The following is an 11,517-nucleotide window of genomic DNA, read 5'->3' on the forward strand; positions in this document are numbered from 1 at the left end:
GTGTGTATGTATGTATACATATGCATAAATATTATTATATATATATATATATTATTATATATATATATATATATATATATATATATATATATATATATATATATACACAAGAGACACACACACACACATATATATGCATACATACACATGTATACATACATATACGCACGCGCGCGCACACACACACACACACGCACACATGCACACACACACGCACGCACACACACACACACACGCACACCCACACCCACACACCACCACACACACACACACACACACACACACACACCCCACACACACCCACCCACCCACCCACACACACACACACATATATATATATATATATATATATATATATATATATATATATATATATATATATATATATAGATATATAGATATATAGATATATAGATATATAGATATATAGATATATAGATATATAGATATATAGATATATAGATATATATATATAGATATATATATATAGATATATATATATAGATATATACACACACACACACATGTATACACTTATGTATATACATATATATATGTGAATGAATAGAAAAACACTCTTCCATGTTGATGCAATGGAAGAAAAACCCACAATACAAAGCTAGATTTATTGAAAGTGAGACTACAGTTTTGAAATCCACTTGGATTCCATCCTCAGACCTGAGTATGGAATCCAGGTGGATTTCAAAACTGTAGTCTCATTTTTAATAAATCTAGTTTTTGTATTGTGGGTTTTTCTTCCATATATATATGTATATATACATATATACACACATACATATGTATATATTTATGTATCACCCCATTTCCTTCCACTATCCATTTTCACATGGTGTCATTTAATTAATTAAGGTTTTTCTTTTCTCCTTATCTTTACTACGTAATCACTTAAAAGCAAGCATCAGTTTTTGAAGTCACAAAGGAACCTCTCTCTCTTACCCTAGGTATCACAAGAAAGAGAATGTTACACAACTGTAAAATATAGGTATAGGGAATCAACATACTGTTATATATGTATGGCTAGTTTTTTAAGTTCCAACAAAGAATAAATGATAACCTGGCAAATACCTTCACAGCAATCCCTTTGAGTAATAGGAAAAAACTAAATATGGAACTAAAGAATTAGAAAAAATCATTAAAGTTAGCAGTATATAATTTTTTTTTTTTTTTCATATAAAAAATAAATGTAGCAAATAAATTGTAACATGAATATGATATAAATATCAAATAAACACAAATAAATATCAGGATAACACAACAGATAGTCTATTACATAATCAGAGGCATACGGAGAAATACTGAAAGACATACCTGTACATCTTTAAAGGCATCTATATGGTTGTCAAGATTTTCAAAATCCACTAATTTTTGTTCTATTTTTTCACTTTTAACATCTAACTCCCTTCTTGTAATAAGAGTGACATGGGAAAAGCCAGGGCTGTTGATGAGTTCCTGCACCAACTGCCTGCCAATCTCCCCTGAGCCTCCTAGCACCAACGCTCTGAGTCCTGGCCCACTCATGATCTATAAAGACAAGTAAAAAAAGAAAAGAAAAGAAAAGAAAAGAAAAGAAAAGAAAAGAAAAAAAGAAAAGAAAAGAAAAGAAAAGAAAAGAAAAGAAAAGAAAAGAAAAGAAAAGAAAAGAAAAGAAAAGAAAGAAAGAAAGAAAGAAAGAAAAAAAAAGGAACACATACAGTCAAGTGTTACAGTATTAAATTTTTCCCTAGTTATTTTTATATATCAAATATAGCTACATACAATAAGTGATGTATTCATTACAATAATTTAAATCAAGGTTTATAAATTTATAAGGCATTTTCATTTTGTTGGTACAGTTGTAGGGACCTTTAGTGTTTCTCAAGTCCACCAAATATATCTAGTATGAAATTCTGAAAGTATAATCCTGAAAGGTAAATCTTGGTAAATCCTAAAACAAGGAACATACATCCATAAAGAACTAAGATCCAACAAAAGTGACTTAAGTGAACTCTGTGCCTTCATTATTCCAGCAAATGAGAAGGATATCCATCATATATATTCTGGAAAGACATAGCAGTTAATGTTACTAAGAGCAGCACACAGAGAAAAAGGAAAATGGACACTGCTGTCTTATAAAGCATACAAAATAGTAATAAACAACAGAGGTAAGTTGCAGTGACCTCATATTTACAAAATGATGGAAATACCACTACATATCACTGCTCAGAGACTAAGTTCACAACATCTTCACACAGCCAGAGTTCTTCATGTGTGTGTGTGTGTGTGTGTGTATATATATATATATATATATATATATATATATATATATATATATATATATATATATATATATATATATATATATATATTTTTTTTTTTTTTTTTTTTTTTTTTTTTTTTTTTTTTTTTTCTTTTTTTTTTTTTTTAAATAGGCATAAAGTGCTAATAAAGGGGGGAGGAGTTGTAGGGGGGCTTCCCCCTATTTAGGAAATAAATAGAAGGTAGGAAAAGGTAGGTTTGGAAATTTAGGTTCGCATGATAGCCTGGTTACGGGAACTTCGTCTCTGGAGGGTGCATTGCTCTCGGTAACAAATACCAACAGAGTTTGTAGATACCCCTGGTGATTGAAAGTTGAAAAAGCTGAGTGAAGATAACTGTGGGACCTAGTCCCTGGAAAATACAGTCCTAGTTTCAGCTATAGACCTTTTCGGTCTGACGTCACAACGTGTGTTGTCAATAGCAACCATTTCGTACTGGGTGAAAACAAACTGGTTTTCAATACGCGACATACTGATTTTCCAATACAGTTTGATCGTTTATTACGGTTTTACACGATTAAAATGTCTTTTCAATACTTTGATGAGTTACCAAAGGAAGCAAAAGAGAGATATTTGCAGAAATTAACGGTGGCCAATCTGAAAGAATGCCCATATCGACTTCCAGAAGGCTGTTCGTCTATCGATTTGGCAAGTTAGCCTAATTTGGAGTATCCTGATATTTATGAATATCTTGTCGAAACGCCAGGTAAGGTTACCCTGTTTTATCTATCTATCAGCATAATTCGAATTTAAACCTTTTCATCATGCATCAATGTATTTGTGCTCACCAGATTTAGACCCAATCATTTCAAATATGTTTCTATATTTGTTAGGATCATACACGCGCGAGGCCATGAAGTCCAGAAAAGGATTGGAGGCTCACAATACATTCCAGTCTGGCTGGGTCCAGAAAGGGTTATGCTTCAACACATCGGATAACACACGTGTTCTAACAGCAAGTAGGCCTAAATTGTTAAATGTCAGACAAACGTTGTATTGGTTCTATATTGTAAATAATACTGATAAATATAGTTGTGTGTAGTCTCACCTGTTTGAAAATGTTCCGAGCATACGTAAGCATACTTGCTTCCAGGATACCAAGTGCTTCTGTCGGCATTCACTCTTCTCATGGCCTGTACCCACTGTTTCCATTTTTCCAACTTCTTCGACTTGTCAGGGAAAATATGGAAACTCACTTTCTTCTCCATCATGTTATGGTTTGAACAACCAAAAGCGACACATCTTTTCGGCATCTTTTAAATTAGTATTCGGAAAGTTGTTTACTACTTTTAGTGTAAGTGCCTTCCACAGTGCAGAGAACGCGGTTTGTTTTCACCCAGCTGCTGTTGCTAAGCGCTGTTGGCAAGGCGCACCGAAAAGGTCTATTATTATCCCTAATACAAAATTCAATAATTCTATTGATGAAAACTATGATAAACTGCATTCATTGGCAAGGTAATCTTTCTGCAATATATGTTAAAAAATATGACAAAATGGCATGCTCCGTCTGATTAGTTCTCTAAACTTCATTCCTTACAACTATGTGCACATACATTAAAAGTTCTCAGAACGGGAAAGAATCAATTACTAGGCCTAACTGATCTTATGTATTATCCTATTCCTTGATTTTTTGTATAGAAAAGTTTTCATTTTGATTGCCATAATGATCAATAATGTTAAATTAATAACAACAATCTCACAATACTAATTACACTAATAATAAAAATAACAGTATCACCAAAAAATCCCTTTTCCTGAAAATTCAAACAACAGGACAATTTACTCATTACACTTGTGAAGCATCAATATGTAAACAAAAAAGACAAAACAAAATACAGTGGACAGAGCATGCAAGGAAAAATTTCCATAAATATCATACACACCTCTCGAATCCCTCCCTTAGGGTTAATCACTCATTCCTGCCTTGTCATGCTGACTTTTCATGTCCTATCAGAAATACTCATAGTCACCTGACATTTGGCATTTAAAATAAACGAAAACTCATCCCAATATCTACTCTTTATTTCTTCGAACCACGATGCTCTTTAATATCACCTACATTTAATTAAATTCAAGCGGCGGACGTCACTAGGCCTCCTCCTCCCGTCCCGAGGTCTTCATGATGACGTCGCTTGCTCTCCGGCGCTGAGGCTCCCGGGCCAGCGTGCGCCCTCCTGCTTGTGCCATGGGCCATCAACGTCTAGAAGTCCCTCCTAGATTTCAAATATAAAGGTGTTTAAATTCTACGCTCATCAAGTCATCAACGTCAAGAAATATGAGTCATTATTCTCGATGTTTAAATTCCACTACGTTACTCATTTGCCCCATCTCAGATTTCCTTTTAGTTTTTGTTTAAATTTGGTTCTGACCTTTCCTGTTTGTTTTGCGTTTAAATTGCATGCATTGAGATCTGGGGAACATCCTCGAGAAAGAAGAGTAGGAATTTCTCAAAGAATATTTGTTACTCTCTGAACAAGAGTTTAGCTGATATTGAGAAGTTACGAGAAATGTCAAAATATAAAAATAGAAATGTCAATATGATAGGTCGCTCAGGCTTATAATTTTTTCTGCGGTTATTGACTCTCTATCCTCAATACCCTTATAGAGGGTTACTTCCCGTCTCCCACACATACTTTTATCTTTGAAATCTGGGAGGTACTGTTATCACTAAATGCAATGGAGTCGTGGAGGGACGGATCGATTCGTAGCAGCGGCCTGGCAGTCAATAGAATAAGAACCCGTCTTAGGCCGAAAATTGCACTTTTTGTCTGTATTTCCTGTTTCTTTAGCATTAATCCTACATACCTATTTTCTTTAAAATATCAGTGTCAACCTTGCTTATTCATATTTCCCTTGTGTTTATAAGTATTGTCTCTGTAGTTTTTTTTTTTTTTACGGTAGGTTCATGTTTGAGCCGCCGTGGTCACAGCATGATACTTAATTGTAGTTTTCATGTTGTGATGCTCTTGGAGTGAGTACGTGGTAGGGTCCCCAGTTCCTTTCCGCGGAGAGTGACGGTGTTACCTTTTAGGTAATCGTTCTCTCTCTCTCTCTCTCTATGTGTGTGTGTGTGTGTGTGTGTGTGTGTGTGTGTGTGTGTGTGTGTGTGTGTGTGTGTGTGTGTGTGTGTGTGTGTGTGTGTTTGTGTGTGTGTGTGTGTGTGTGTGTGTTTGTGTGTGTGTGTTTTCAATAATTTGAGTGCTTACAATATTATTATTATTATTATTATTATTATTAATAGCAAATTGTTATCATAATGATTAAAGGCGTCCTTAGTGTCCATGCGTAACAACGCGTCCAATCTGTGCAAATTACATCTATTAAACACCTTATTCTGCGTACAGAAAAAAGTGTTTGCATGCCATTTAAGGAGTATTTAAAGCATGAATTATTGTGAAATACATGTGAAAATGGTATAAGATTATACTTTCACGCTCAAATAAATCACATAAAACAATTATCACTGGCAGCATTCATAATGCGTCATAATCAATAACTTCAGTTCTTTACGTGACTTACATTTGTCGTACAATCTCAAACGATAATAATAACAATGGTACATGTTTATTAAAAGACAGACAGGCGATTAAACACAATGGAAGTACAGAGTCGCAGCCAGAGCAGTACATTCGAATTTGTAAACATTTTGATAAGCAGCAAGAGATCTCTTCAAAGCTCCACAGTGACTAAAAAAAATATTATTTCATTTGTCTTCTGCACAAATTATATTTAATTAGTCAATCAATCACCAACGTCGACAAGGGCACATAGCACCATGCACTCTTTGTTTCCACCTATGAGGGTCCTTCATGGTAAACCACAAGGCAGGGCTTTGACCCATTTCTAGCTCCTAACAACTCTGATCAATTCACCAAAGCCACGATTTTCTAGGTCATCCCAAAGATCTCCTCAGCCTGGGATTGCCTCAAGCAGAGACAATATGATGAGCAGGATCGTCCTGAACGAAGTAAGCTAGATGCATGTGTAGCCCATGTTGGGCGGTATCAAATTATACAAGTCTCACTTTGTAACCATTGGTTAGACACATGGTCCTACCACCTCTGCGATATGATCCGGCAAAAGGAATTGTTACAATAGGCATCAAGACAAGACCCAAGGCATAGGAAAGCATCCAAGTTTCTCTTCCATAGAGTAAAATAGGTTGTATCGGCATCTCGAAGTACTCTTGTGGAATGAGTTCACGACAGATATTGCTAGGCTAATCCATCCACTGACAGTCTGACTGGCCTGTTATGAATTGTACTACCGAGGAAGTTAAAACTCCCTGTAACTTCAGTGTCCTTGCTGCAGTGCATACCGACTGAGCAGGTTCTAGCAGGCCTTCAAAGTTCTGGATATTGGTCTTGGTCAAGGAGATATCTAACCCTTGCCTCATTCCTGGGGGCCTGTCTAGGAAAGAAGCTAGACAGACCCCCATTGTATTTTACAGCACTTTCAGTACCAGCACACAGGCATGCGTTTAATCAATAGTCCTCATGTTTATTCATGATATACCGTGTTGAATGCTTTCTTGAGGTCAGTGTAGGCTGCAAGCAACTCATGACCGAACTCAAGACAGCGCTCTACAATGATTTATTGTGGACTTACCAGGAATGAACCCGGATTGCTCCAGCCTCTGGTGGCTCAGCAGCTCAGTATCTCTATGTCGTAGAAAGATGTGAGCAAGAACCTTCCCACTTCCAGAGATAGATGACTAGACCCCTCGACAGGTCCAGGGGGAATAATACCAGGCTGCCAGATGGCAGTCAGGACAGCATGCGAACCCTGCACCATAGGTTCAACACCAGCCTTTAACAATTCAGTAGGGATGCCACAGATGCTCGCAGCCTTACCAGTTCTCAGCTTAGAGAGCACCATCCTACCTTCAGTTATGGTTGGTGGTTCTTCACTGATGACTGGGATCACAACACCAATCTGAGATATTGAGCAGACTGCAGTCATCTGTAAAGATGGCTTAAAGTTCAACTTAGGACTTGTTACACAGATCGAAGGTCATTTACTAAGAAATGGCCATCTACCTCCTCAGCAAGATTCCTGATGTACTATTTCTTGACCCTTTTCAACAGTATCTGAGTCCTACACACCAGGGAAGGATGCAAGTCCTGATTCCCAGTCAGGTGAGCCACATGCTATGAGTCTATGGCATTTATTGTCTTCTGCAAGATAAGATTCTGCCTTGCTCTTGACCGGTCGCCAATGATTCCTGAGCTGTATCAAGTGTTTTGCACTTGAAGGTATTCTGCAGGATTACAGGCCTGTTAAGCCTATCAAGTGTTGGGAAGCCCCCAGAGATAGCCTCTGCAAAGCTCCAGGCACACTTCCACTCTTCAGGTTGTCATGTAAAACACCTTAGAGTAACAACCACTGAACCAAAAGGGAGTTTGAAGTGGAATTGTAACCCCTGCAGTTCTGGAGGATGTGATCATTCACCTTGGCCATATTACACACATCACTGTACCATCTCCAGGGACACCAGCCAGAGCATCAGTAATAGGAACCATAAATCCTCAGTCTCTGGAACTTGGCAAATTCCCGAAAAGGAGGCATTTCTTGCTACAGACATCTCATAGCCAGCTGAATCATAGCAGTATACCGCATTGAAGTCACCAGAACAATGCAAATGCCTCACTAAGGACAACTACCTGCCACAGATGACATAGAATATGTTGGTGAGTTAAGACATAAAATCCAATGCAAGCTCTAGTCAATGCCATTATATAGTCATCGACCGGAGTAACTGCTACTACCGAGGGCTGGAGTGTGCTAGGGATGGATATAGCTATCTTTTCCTTTGTCACCAAAGTCAGGATGTTTATTGAAACATTTCTGTTGCAGCGACATCTAAGGTCATTAGCGGCATATTAAAATAATAGCAACAGGGTGGGGTTTGGGGGCGAAGCTCCCAGGCAAGAAATTTTTTTAGGTTCAATAAAGCAATGTTTGTGGATTCCCAGCATGATTAATGGTCAAAACAAATAAATATGCCAGATATCATAGGTCACATAGCATTTTGATAAAGTATTGTGGCAGAAAGGGTAAAAATGAGTTAACAATTAGGATAAGTGGACAGAAGAATGGGATGAAGAAGAGAAGGAAAAGAAAAAGAGAAAAAAATAGTTGAGGCGACAGTTGAAGACCAAAGTGCCTATCTCCAATCCCCCCCCCCCCCACACACGACAGGGGATTGGGGGGATCCCACCTAATACCCTGGTCGCGTCCGAGTTTTGCTGTATGAACGGCCGAGTTCATGGTATCACTGCGACGTCATCGCTTGAAGAGGCTAAGCTCCTTGTGCATGGGTGACAGTTTTATTACCCAAACCTTTCAGGCGCTAGCTCAAGGTCGATTTATGTCGGATGTGACTTTTTTATTGATATATGAAATGCATCACTTAATACAAATTTAATATCTATCCGGATCAATATTCTAAGGAAAATACAATTTACAAGCTAATACAAAATCCAAACTTTACATCCCTACCATTTCCAGACATAAACAGCCTACATACAGTATCATATGTACCAAGCAAGCTATTTTCATGGAAACAAAAGGTCTTAAATGGTGTATATATATTATACATTATACATTATCTATGAAGATCCTTTTGATTGTAGTTCTTTAAATATTGCATTCGGACGTAGCTCGCAAACACCACTCGTACACTGAAGTGCTATGGAAACATAATTCTTAGTTGCATTTTAGTTACTGTATGTTCAACATAGTTCTTGTAACAAACAGAGGCATGAAATCTATCTTCCTCTTAGTCAAGATTTTGAGCAGGGGAAAAGAAAATCTATAATTCATGGGCCCAGTGCTGTTTTTAAAGAGCATATAACATAACCAAATTTCACATTGTGTTGTATTACATTGTACTCTATGGCTGTAGTGTGATGGTTATCAGATTGTACTCACCTAAAAATCAATACGTAAATTTCGTTACGTGTCATTAGGCTAAATTTGAATATAAAATACCCTGCTTATGTTGTTGCTATCATTTGATTATACTCATCAACAAATGGACTTAATCTGATTGATAGTATAACAGAAATCACCCAGAGAGAGAGAGAGAGAGAGAGAGAGAGAGAGACAGGAAGAAGCTGCTATGTTATGTGCGTTCAGTATGTGCTTCCCGCAGGGCCTCGCCTAGATTGTGGTTTAGGACAGGTTCACCGCTCTCGCAGCGGCATTCCTGCTAGCCAGTCAGCACATTGTGATGTGACACTAACTTACTCGGGACGTCCGGGTTTGTATGAAGATGGTATATGACTACACCATAGAGATCTGACCAGTAATAGGCGTAGCCACCCACAATGGTCATGCCACTACCATGTGTTCTCACCCCCGAGAAAGCAGTCCCCTCAACTATGGCCACTTCAGTTTCTTCAGCAGCAGTGGCGACCACTCATCCTGCCGCAAAGAACGGGTGCTCCAAGGCTCCACCTGCACAAACACTCACTCTGGTAGGTGCCTCCTCTACCACCTGGTCACATCCATTTCATCAGATTTGTTGATCCATTTGTTCCGGTCACTGACTAACTTCTGAAGTCTTGTCATCTATTTCAATCTTATGAACTTAATCTTCTTCGGTCTTATAGACATAAATAAATTTGATTTTGTGACTTCAGTTATTTGGGATCTCCTTCCTTGGCTTGTGACTTCAGCTTCTTCAGTGTTATAGCTTCTTATTTTGCCTAATCACTTTAATGTCTTCAGTCTCATCAACTTCCTCAAATTCACTAATTTCAAGTTCTTTGGTGGGAGCCAAGTCAACTGGCTTTGTTCTCATTTAAGTCCCACAGAAATCTTCGAGTTTTTGGCCTTTGTTGACTTCGACGTCATTAACCTCGACAATTTCGACTTCTTCAGTCTCTTCGAATTCCTTTGGTATCTTTGACCTTAATTTTTTCTTCTGTTTCATCTCCCTTGACATATATTTCCGTCACGCCCACTCCCACTTCTTTGGTCTTGTCTATTCCGACTTACTCTTTAGTCTCATCCACTCCGAACTTCTTTGGTCTTACCCACTTGAAAATCTGTCTCATCATCTTCAAATTCTTTGTTCTCCATTAATCTAACTTCAGCCTTATGAACTCTGACAGTTTTGTCAACTAGATTTTTTCAGTCTCTCCCACTTCAGCCTTTCGACAATTCACTTAATTTTTTTTAGTCTGATTCACTGTGACCTGTTCCCTGTTCCATCTAATTTGCCTTGCTCTTTGGCCTTGCCCACTTCAACTTCAGGAGATCTACAGGTGGGACTGAATGAAGCATATAACAGTATCACAAGATGACGACGTAATGCAGCTCAGTAAGACCCTGATGTAGTGCTGATGATTTCTAAAACAGATTGATAGAGAGAGAAGGTGAGAATAAGAGATAAAAGTGAATAATGATAAGAATAATGAAAAACAATAGCAATAGCAAAAAAAAAAAAAAAAAAATCCCATGTCAGATGAAACCTTTACAGGCTCTTTTATCGAAATCAATAGAAGCGGCCACTGAGATTTATTGGGGCAGTAATCATTAGCTGTTCGATTTGATTAACAAAAAATCTCATAATAGTTCTGTAACCAGCTGTTTTTCTTATACTTCCTCCACGTGCGTGTGTAGCGTTTCACGACTGATGACAAAAAAAAATAATTATCCAATTTCATAAATATTTTCATTTATGGATATTTTCAAGAAACACCTTCACTGAGTTGAGGGAACATGAAAAAGTAGGGAATATTTAAGGGCTATTTGGTAATGAGGGATATTGTGTCTGACACATTCATTTCGACCGAAGTCAGATGTACTAAGGGATATCTATGAAAGACGGGATAATGCAATGTCGCATTGATATAAATATATAACAATCCTCCCTGACCAGGCCTCGAACCCAGGTCACACCGGGTATGAAACCGGAGTGCCACTCCTTTTAGTGGGTCGTTTGGCATGGTTGGTTTAGTACTGGCCCTCCGGTTTCATACCCGGAGTGACCTAGGTTCGAGGCCTGGTCAGGGAGGACTGTTATATAGCTATATCATACGGCGTTGCATTATTCCGTCTTTCATAGATATCCCTCAGTACATCTGACTTCGGTTTCGAATTTCTAAATAAATTTCCACTGAATGCCCACGGGGAATGTGTGTAAAACCTCACTATCATTACTCATGTATGAGTAGAGAGGCAATGTCTATGG

Source organism: Penaeus monodon, chromosome 11 (assembly GCF_015228065.2).
Source record: "Penaeus monodon isolate SGIC_2016 chromosome 11, NSTDA_Pmon_1, whole genome shotgun sequence".
In the NCBI taxonomy this organism is placed as follows: Eukaryota; Metazoa; Arthropoda; class Malacostraca; order Decapoda; family Penaeidae; genus Penaeus; species Penaeus monodon.